A 10,238-nucleotide genomic window follows, 5' to 3' on the forward strand; every position below is an offset into this window, starting at 1 on the left:
AGGCGATAAGGAGGAACAGGACTGTATCTGTGTTCATTTAATAACTTTTTGAGAAATATAAATATCGTACAGTGTTAGGCCATGCCTCATTGGTAGTGGCAGCTCAGGATTGAACACAGAACAAAATTGAATATTAATAGTAGTCAGGACGCACAAAGGAGTAATATGCACTTCAGTGGACAAGTGGAAGTGAGGTTTGAATATATGAGTATTTGGGATATGGAAGAGTTGAGGAGTTATCAGTAAGGATGTGGATTGTGGTATACAAGTTCAACATTCTAGGTTAAAGGATGATAAATCTTAGCAGAGAATTTCAGTTCTGCCTGAAGGGTTTACTCATGCAGATAAAGAATTCCAAGCAATGAGGAGTTTGTTAAGGGAGTAAAGAGGTTGACAAAGGATTAGTGCATACATATGGCACACACAGTTTTATTACAGCTAAGGTGAAATCCTGTGGCCTCTGTTGTATGCATGGAAACTGAGGGCCTGTGATGTCCTATCAATCATGGAAATCACAACAGCTTCTTGCAGTCTCCCTGTAAGCAGATGAAGCCTATGCGATTTCTTGGGACCGGAAGGACCATGACCACATTTCAATGGTCAAATCAGCAGAAGAGAATCTCCTCCACTAAGGTGGCAATACTTCAACATTTCTTATAGTAATTGGTGGTTCTATCAGCCTCTTTTGCATCACCGCTGTGACCCTGGACAGGCACAAGATACAATAAAAATCCCACATCAATGTATATAAATAGTATATATTTTTATCTTTGAGCAGACACCAAAACAACAAACATCTGCTGAAGGGAACCAGAGTTAGAATTTTTGTAAGATTTCCATAAATCACTGCAATTCACTCAAAAAGTTGTATTAATCACTGTTTTTCACTTGTAGTGGTAGTCTATGAGCCTTGCACGCAAAGGTCCAGGTCAAAGTTTCAGAATCACCGTGATAGAGTGCAGGTCGAATAGAAGGGCCATGCTGGTTCCGGTCAGTTTTTTGCCTTTGAACTTAAAAATTTCTGTGGTTCTTTCTCTTGTTTACAGGCTCATTAGTGTCGTCCGGTGCAGCTTGCGTCGGGCATTGGGTTTGATGTCAATAGAGAGGCAAAGTCTAGTCTAGTCTAGAGCCTTGGTTCTCCACCAGAGTTCAAGGCTACCTACAAACTGGCAAAGTAGTGGTAGTATATGAGCTTCTGATTCTGTGCCTGAAAATGGTTATCTTTTAGCTTTAGGCTCACAATTTGCAGTTCTGTAGGGAGAATGAGTACACTCTAGCACTGCCAAGGATCCATTTTTTTTTTTTTAAATATGTTTTATTGAAACAATTAACATACAAGTACACTTCTGTGTGCATAGTACAGTAGGGAAACAGAGAGTTAGTCAACTCTTACAATGTCCGTGATAATGCTGACGACAACCGGAATCCCAATAAGTACAATCATCAATGAGCGGTGCAGTCGGCTGCAGTGGGAATAGTCCCGGCGTCCGCATTTAATAACTCTCTTACATTACACCACAATGTATTTTGCGTTATCCATCCCACCAGAGTGTTTGGCCCATCCTGTCAGACTAGGTGTGCCTCCGGTCTACTCTCCCTGTGCCGTCCACAACCCTCCGCTCGGTGTTGTAATGCATCGTTTCCCAAGGGTGGGTCTCCCCGACCAGATCTATTACTGAGCGTAGTGTGTGAATGCCATCGGTGCTAAGTGCACCTTGGTCCCCTGTCGTGATGCGGTAGAGGGCTGTGGCGTGGGTCGTCGTGTGGTCAATGTTCACGTGCTTGCTTGTCAGGTGTGAAAGTGCAGCTTAGTCAACTGGGGGGTGACAGTCTGCAAAAGAAAAACAACCTCCGAACTGAGGTATGGGATAGAAGAGAAATTGGGGATGAAGTGGACCTTAATTCAAGGGAGGGAGGGAGGTGCTGCAGTGTGGCTCCTGTTGTCCTGGGTCCACGGTCAGGTGGTGTGTCAATGCGGGCGGGGGTGCTTAGCATATGTGGGCCAACTGTTATGGGCTAGTTGCGGAGGCTTCTGGCTTTGGGGCGGTGCCACTCCGTGTGTGCCGGTCGTATGGTCTGTCTCCCCCATCAGGGGGGGGAGAGGAGCATGGGGGGGAGGGAGAAAAGGGGGGGTGGCAAGCAGAAGGGGGAGGGAGAGACCATACGGTTGGTAGCTCATGTTTATATATGTGTGGCTCCGACTGCGTGTCGTTGCTGTGTATTACTTTCCCCAATCGTACATCTGCGCGTCACTGGGGGGGGGGGAGCGTCTTCGCCGAGCCTACGTCACCCCTCGGTCATGGCAGGCCCTGTTGAATGCTTGTAGGATGTCATTCCAGATCTGGGCTATTGTAGTGGCTCTCCGTCCCGCGGTTTCCTCCCTGTGTAAAATTGTACCCTCTGCCGTCCCCCAATAATTGAGAGAGGCGCACCAGTGCTTTGTCAGTGGTGGGTTTGCGTCTTTCCAGTGCCGCGTTATGAGTCGTTTGGCGGTTATCAGTCCCAGATCCCAGAACCTTGTATGAGCCGTGTTGTGTTTTGTTCTTTTGAACAGGCCCAGCACGCAGGCGTCCCAATCGTGTCGTAGTTCTGTGTCTGTCCATTTTGTCAAGAGTGTAGTGACATCTTTCCAGTATGTTTGTAGTCTGGGGCACGCCCACAGCATGTGCAGGAGGTCAGCATTCAGTAGCGCGCATCGTGGGCAGCTGGAGGTATCCAGCGCGAAGTAACGATTGATCTTGTCCGGGGACAGATATGCCCTGTGTATTATGTAGAATTGTATTATTTTGAATCTCGAGTTGCGGGGTATGTGGCGTGGGCTTTCCAGGATTCTCTCCCATTCTTTATCCGTCCAGACCCTCCCTCTGTCAGTCGTCCACCTGTCTCTCAAGGGCTGGAGTGTGTGTGTGGCGTGGGATTGTAACGCCTGTGCCAGCCAGTGTATCACGTGAGACCCGCTCCCCATGATGTGCAGGTATTGGATCAACAGGTGTGTCTGAGGTTCCTCCGACATATCACCCCAGTGTTTCGTGAGTACCCGGACCACGGAGGCGTGGAGCAAGAATTGTCCTGCCGGTAGACGAGAGTCCTCTACCAGTCTCTCGAACTGGACTAGGGTGCCGTCGGTATACAGGTCCGCTAGTGATTCTATTCCCACGCGTTCCCAGCTGTGTAATTGTGTCGCAGTAACTACTCCCCCAGGCCTGGGCATACCTTCCAGTGGGAGTGCTGGGGCGTAGGGTGGAATCCCCTTTGTCAGTTTTAGTGCTCGTTTGTAGCATCTGAGTGCCACCGTGGGGTGTAATTGCGCTCCGCGGGCCGCATTATTTAGGGGGTGGAACATTGCGAGAGCCCCCGCATGGGTCAGGGCCGGGGTCGCCGAGGCAGTGTCATTTAGGTTCCTTCCCGCAAGCCACGCCACCACCCACTGAAGTTGCGCCGCGAGGTAATAAAGTTCTTGATTGGGGACCGCTAATCCCCCCGAGGACGTCGGAGAGTATAGCTTCTTCAGGGCGACTCTGGGTCTCCCTGTGTTCCATATGAGTGCTCGTATCATGGTCTCCAGGTCCTTACATATTCGGGCGGGGACGTACACCGGTATGTTCGAGTAGTAATAAAGGAGTCTCGGCAGAACAATCATTTTCGTCAGGGTGATTCTAGCCGGGACATTCAGCGGGAGCGTGCTCCAGAAAGTTATCTGGGCTCGCAGGGAAGATATAGCCCTGATCAGGTTGCCCCCAGTATGTCCGTCGGAGATCGGTATATATGAATGCCGAGGTATTTAAAGGTGCCCGCGTACCAGGTCAGCGTCGTGCCTCCTAATTGCACCGCACATTCCTGCATGTTTGGGTGAAAGGGGTAGACCCCAGATTTCCCCCAGTTGACTCTCAATCCAGAGTGGGCTGTGAATTCACGCAGGGTATCCGCAAGCCTTGGCGGTATCTGTGTGAGGTCCCTAATATAGAGAAGCAGGTCATCAGCGTACAGCGAGACCGCGTGCGTACCGTCTATCAACGGGATGCCCCATTCTGCACCTTGTCCCCTCAGCAGCTCCGCCAGTGGTTCCATCGCCAACTAAAAGAGCAGAGGCGACAATGGGCAACCCTGTTGTGTGCCCCGTCCGACTCGTATAGTGTCCGATAGGAGGCCCCCGGTCCGGACCCGTACGCTGGGTGTTTGGTATAGGAGGCCGACCATATCCAAATAAGCATCTCCCAGATCGATTTTCTGCAGTACCGCCCTGAGATGCGGCCACTCTACTCAATCGAATGCCTTTTCCAGATCCAGGACAAGGCAACCCGATTGTGGCCAAGGTCCCCTCGCGTATTCCTGCACCCGAAACAACCGACGGATGTTGAGCGAAGTGCTGCGCGTGGGTACAAAACCGTTCTGGTCTGTGTGGACCAGGGTGGGTGTGTACTGGGCCAGTCTCCGTGCTAGCGTGGATGCTAATATCTTATAGTCGGTGTTTAGGAGGGCGAGTGGTCTATACGAGCCCAGTAGTGTCCCATCTTTTCCCGGTTTTAAAAGGGAGACCAGGGTGGCTTCATTCAGAGAGGGTGGTAGGGAGGAGTCGTCGAGTGCTGCCTCATACATTTTAATGAGTTCGGGGATCAGGAGGTCCGGATACGCCTTATAGAACTCCGCTGGGAGTCCATCAGGGCCAGGGGACTTACCATTGGACAGCGCTGCTATGACCACCCGGAGTTCGTCAGATGCGATGGGCGCTGCTAGGTCTGCGCGGTGGGCGTCGCGGAGTGCCGGTAACGGTATCTGGCGGAGGTATCCCTCCGTGTCCGGGGCGGGGATGGGCAGGTAAGAGCGATACAACGTGTCATAATGGGTGGTGAACGCGCCGTGGATCTCCAATTGATTGTGTAAGAGTGTCCCGTCGGCGCCCAGTATTTTCGTGACCGGTTTTGTCTTTTCCTCCCTGTTAATGAGCCACGATAGCAATTTACCTGGCTTGTCCCCCCTATCGTGGGTGCGTGCCGCGTGGGCCGCATAATTCAAGCATCTAAGCCTCTCCAGCAATTTCTCGTGGCTCGCTTGCGCAGATTGTAACTCGTTGCCGTCACCCCTAACCGAATCCTGTTCATGTCGGATTAACTCAGTTTCGACCCTCTGAAGATCTTTCTCAACACTTCGTCTAAGGTTGACCTGCGTGCCCAGGCACTGTCCCCGTATGACCACTTTAAACGCATCCCATTCTATTTGTGGGGTGGTGGCAGAACCCGCGTTCTCCTCGAAGTAATGCGCTATATGTGTAAACAGTGAGTCCCGGAATGGTGCGTCTAGCAGGAGGTCCGGTTGCAGCCTCAGGTGGGGATAGGGGAATGAGCGTTTGCCCATGAGACTGTCAGCATGTGTGGATTGTGGTCGGAATGTGTCCTGCCCATGTAGTGTGCCTCCCTTACCAATGGGAGTAAGTCGTCGGTAAGCATGTATCTGTCTAATCGGGTGTGTAGGGCATGAGCTCCTGAGTAGTATGAGTACGTCCTGGTGGTTGGGTTTCGGTGTCGCCACACGTCCTGTAGTTTCCATTGGTCAGCCCAAGCTACAAGGGCTTTCATGGCGCCCACTACCGGTGCGTGGGGTAAGGGCGGGAAGGAACGGTCTAGTGCGACGTCCAGCACGCAGTTATAGTCCCCCCCCAGTATCCAGGGGATCCCATGCCAGTGTGATAGGGCCGTGGACACTGTCGCAAGAAAACCCTGGTTGTCCGTGTTGGGGGCGTAAAGCGATGCTAGTACTATCGGGCGCCCATCCAGGCGCCCCTTGACCGCCACCAGTCTCCCCTCCCCGTCTATGTGTGAGTCTTCAATGTCAAACGGTAGTCCTGGTCTCACCCATATTAAGACACCCCTTGCGTAGGAGGAAAACCCAGTCGCGTACAGTTGGCCACGCCATCGCCTGCGTAGTGTGTGTACTTCAGGCGTTGTCTGGTGTGTCTCCTGCAGGAGCGCTATTTGTACCTTGTGTCTCTTCAAATATGAGTATATCATATACCTGCGCGATGGTGTGTGTATACCACGTACATTCCAAGTACAGAGTTTAACCTCAGCCATCATTATCTATCAGGTTGGTCCCATCTGTCCTCCCCCCCGCCCCACACACCCTCCCGGGAAGCTCACCACCACCCAGCTTCACAACATTTCCACGCACACCTGTGGGACACCATAAAGAGTTCAGTAAGGTCGCCACTAAATCGTGGATGCAGCACGTTGCAAAAGGAGGGAGAAGGATAAACATAAACTGGGGGAAATACCATAGGGTCGGCTGCCAAACGGGCAGCCGTCCAAACACTCTACTGAGACAACCAACGTTCCAGTCTGGGGGGTTGCTGTCCATCACGCAAGCGAATGGGATAATGACTTCCAGCAGAGCATGAATGCATGTACAACCTCTCATGGGGGGGAGTATATAGTTCTGGGCGGCCATCAAGTGGGCCACATCGTCGGCAGCGCCGTGCAACCGTAAAATCATGCAGCACCACTGCTATCTGTTCTCAGTGTATATCGGAGGTCCCGCCCATCGAGAGGGGCCCCCGCCTCATCATGACCCAGGGGGGAGTAGGCTCTCCGGGCTGTTTGTACGGTGGCAGGAGACATATGTGTCACAGTGTCTACTTACTGCGTCTCAGGTGTGCGTCTCCGTAGGGAGGAGCCGACTCACCGCCTTCGTCTCATGCAGTCAATCGATGCCTCCTGGCCGCCTCTCTCTGGTACTCCGGTCCCACCGGTCGGCAGGTGTGAGGGCAAGGAATGGGAGGGAGAGTGGAGCAAGGCAGAAAGAGTGCCAGGGCGCGACACTCCGTCAGCCGAATAAATCCGATGTTTGTGGCGTGACAACAGGTAGATCACTTGAGATTTGTGAGTCAGGTAGTCCATAGATCGCCTCATCATCGCTCGGTGATATCCTGGGGCTGGTGACAGGCGGGGTGCGATGGGACGGAGAACCGCCGAGTTCCGCGACCATCCGCAGGGCCTCCTGCTGCTCCCGGCGTATTTCCTCCTCAGGTGGGCCTGTGCCGAGATGTGAATTACTCGCTGCTGGTGAGGGCGACCTGTTCCCGCGTCTCCTTCTGGATCTCCTGCGTCTCCTCGATCTAGGTGGGTCTCCTTGTCTTCTTGTATTTTTGTCCGTCCCGTTGTCCAGCCAGGCTTCCACCTCTTCCGAGGTGTTGAAGAAGTGGGTTTTCTCATCAGCTATTACTCTCAGTTTCGCTGGGAAGAGGAGGGAGTACGTGAGTCCTAGCTGGCGCAGCCGCCTTTTTACTATCAGGAAGGAATGTCTCTGGCGTTGCACTTGAATCGTGTAGTCCGGGAAAAACATTACGTTCGCATTATCCACTCGTATTGTGCAGAGTTTGCGGGTTTCTCTCAAGACCGCGTCCCGGTCTCTATAGTTCAGAATCCGGATGAGGAATGGGCGCGGGTTAGAGCCAGTTGTGTGCGGTCTAGTTGGAACCCTGTGCGCCCGCTCCACCACAAAGTGTCTGGCCAAGGATCCATGACCTGTGGGAGGCACAACTTCAGGTTAGGACTTGATCTCTTGGGCTGCACCAGCAGAGTCCAGGTCAAGTCCAGTGACAATTGGTCATTAAGGCACTTTTCAGGCTCAGGACTTCCTTAGCTTTTTTGTCACTGAAGTTTAACAGGAGGATTGCCAATTAGCCCTTGGAGTCCATTTACTGGTCCTTGGCACAAGTGGGAGCTGGTCCAGCCCTTGGGGTCTCTCTCTTCTAGAAGTCAACAGCAGGAGCAACCCTTCTCTTTCTGAAAACCTGTCTTGGTTTTGTACAGTCTGTGTTTCTGAGGTCCACAGGTTCAGCAGGTGCAGTACTTTCTGAGTCCACTAGTGTCCTGAGGCTGGCACCCAGGGGTGCCACTTTTATGCCAATTTTCAGTTTGTGGGTGGGAACACTCCCTAATCAATGAAGGCAAAATTCTCGTGGGGCAACCCTACCCATTCTTACATCACCTTCTGTGGGATTGGCATTACATAATCCCATAGTGCATCTCTCTGCCAAAATCCAAGATGTCAGAACACGTCCTCCCTTGGTCAGAGCTATGGGCACAACCTAGAGGTGTGTCCAGAATAATGAACCACCCCTCAGTGGAAAACAGGTTCTGCAACAGGTTTTCCCCCACTGGAAGAGATGCCAGCCTGTCTTCCTACACAAAGGAAAGGGCAGAATACAGTGTGACTCTCATTTGCCTATCAGAGGAGGCTGTTTCTTTGAAACTGGGCCATCTGCAGTCACAGCTCCCTTGCCATCCTATCATTCCCTTTGTTCACCGTTCTAGGGAACACTTCATGCCTTCTGGCAGAAGGGTAGCTGGCTATTACAACTGCTGCAGTTTTTTGTTGCGTTTTATATAGTGCAAACTCGACACCAAGGTATCAGAGTGTTTTACATGAACAGCACTTGCATTACAGACGGGCACATTCATTTTGTTAGGCATGGGGGAAATTAAGTGATTTGCCCAGAATCACAGGATGTTGAGCATCCCTGCCGAGACTTGAACCTGGTTCCACAGCTTCGAAATCGACTGTTCTAGCTGTTACACCACATCCTTAATCAGAAATGGCTACTAGAGCTTTGGGGGCAAGAAAGTGGTTACTTTCTAAAGTCACCTTTATATTAAAGTTCACTTTAATCCGACTTCAGCACTTACAGGCACATGCATCAATGTTGGCTTTTGCAATTCCTTAATTAAGATTTTTAAAGAATCTCAATTAAGGAATCGCAAATGCCTATGCATGTAGATATCGCTTAAAATATAGCGATTTCTAAACATTCCTTAATTGCGAGTCGTAAATTGCGAGTCGCAATTAAGGAATACCTCCCCATTCATTCCTATGGGCCTAGAGGACCATAGGTATGAATGGGAAGACATTCTCAATTTTCGAATCTCAATTAGAGAATCGCAAATTGAGAATGCAATTTCAAGGGTGCCAGGGTGTCAAAAGGACACCCTGTTGCACCCCTGAAATTGATCTGTGCACATATGTTGCACACACACATGCCCTAAAGGCATGTGTGTGCGCAACATGAAACTTTGAAAAATGCACAGAAGTGCATTTTTCTAAGTTTTTGCAAATTACAAGGAAGTTCAACTTCATGGTAATTTGCTCCCACTGTTAGCGAAATCGCTGATTTTTTTACTTTAATGCATTGCATTTAAGGAATCGCAAAATGCGATTCCTTCAACGCAATCGCAATTTGAGAACTCGTAATTAATTGCAAATTCTCAAATTGCAAGGGCCATGACACTTGATGCATCGCAAACACTCATTTTGTGATCGCAAATGGGCGATTTTTGCGAATCTCACCGTTTGCGATCGCAAAAGGCTTTGATTCATGTGCCTGTATGTCAGGTTTAATGTAACAATTAATGTAACAATTAATTTAATACCGCAAAGTACCATATTTGATGGACCCAAATGGAAGTTAGCAATTACTGGTTGGGCTAGCGTAACCCCATGTTAGCCAATGTGATTACCAGCCTTGCCACAGTGAAAAGGGCAATTGCAAGTTTTCACCGTCAGGACATGTAAAATATAAAAGAAACGTGACCTTCTTTTTAGGTCGAGCTCTCTCGACCTATTGTCGTGGAGTTGGCTCTGAAGGGAGACACAGCAGGGAACGCGCGGCGTTTCTTGTCTGTGGACGCGCTTATGCAGACCAGCTGAAGACATGCGCACGCGCACACGCATACACACACACACACACACAGACAGACGCGCAGACAGACGCGCAGACAGACGCACGCACACACACACAGTCACACACACACACACCGCCCCCCCCATGCCCCACTTACCGCATCAGCGGCCTTAGCCGCCACTCGTGACTTCTGCTGCCACCCGCCGCCACTCCTGCTGCCACCGCTCCCGCCTCAAGACAGCCGGGAGCGTGCACATCCCGAAACCGGAAGTTCGGGAGCGTGCACACTCACGGCTTGTTCTCCTTCCATAGGTATCTGCCCCTTTACTTTCCAAACGTTCTTGTTCCTTTGCCGCCCCCTTCCCTCCCGCAGTCCACCACCACTCCCTCCCCCCACTCCCAATCATGCCTTCTACGACGTCCATAGCCTGACCTGTCCAGATGGCTATGTTGCGCATGCGTCCAGCAGTCGCTATACAGCCGTTCCTGCGCATAATCTCTCGAGTCTGGTTTTTGGTTTGCGGAGTGCCATAGAAATGAAAGCGCAGACTTTCAGTGACTTTTT

At 51.0% G+C, this 10,238-nt stretch overlaps 1 long non-coding RNA gene across 1 annotated transcript in view; it reads right to left on the reverse strand.

Moving 5' to 3' along the window:
* The window catches only part of LOC144819684 (uncharacterized), a 45,686-nt gene extending 35,692 nt beyond the window's left edge, over nucleotides 1–9,994 (reverse strand). Inside the window, exon 1 of the long non-coding RNA XR_013607511.1 lies at nucleotides 9,831–9,994. This is a non-coding gene — a long non-coding RNA (uncharacterized LOC144819684). The remainder of the gene's footprint in view (nucleotides 1–9,830) is intronic.
* Nucleotides 9,995–10,238: the final 244 nt, after the last annotated feature.

Source organism: Lissotriton helveticus, chromosome 2_1, assembly GCF_964261635.1.
Source record: "Lissotriton helveticus chromosome 2_1, aLisHel1.1, whole genome shotgun sequence".
NCBI classification, from domain to species: Eukaryota; Metazoa; Chordata; class Amphibia; order Caudata; family Salamandridae; genus Lissotriton; species Lissotriton helveticus.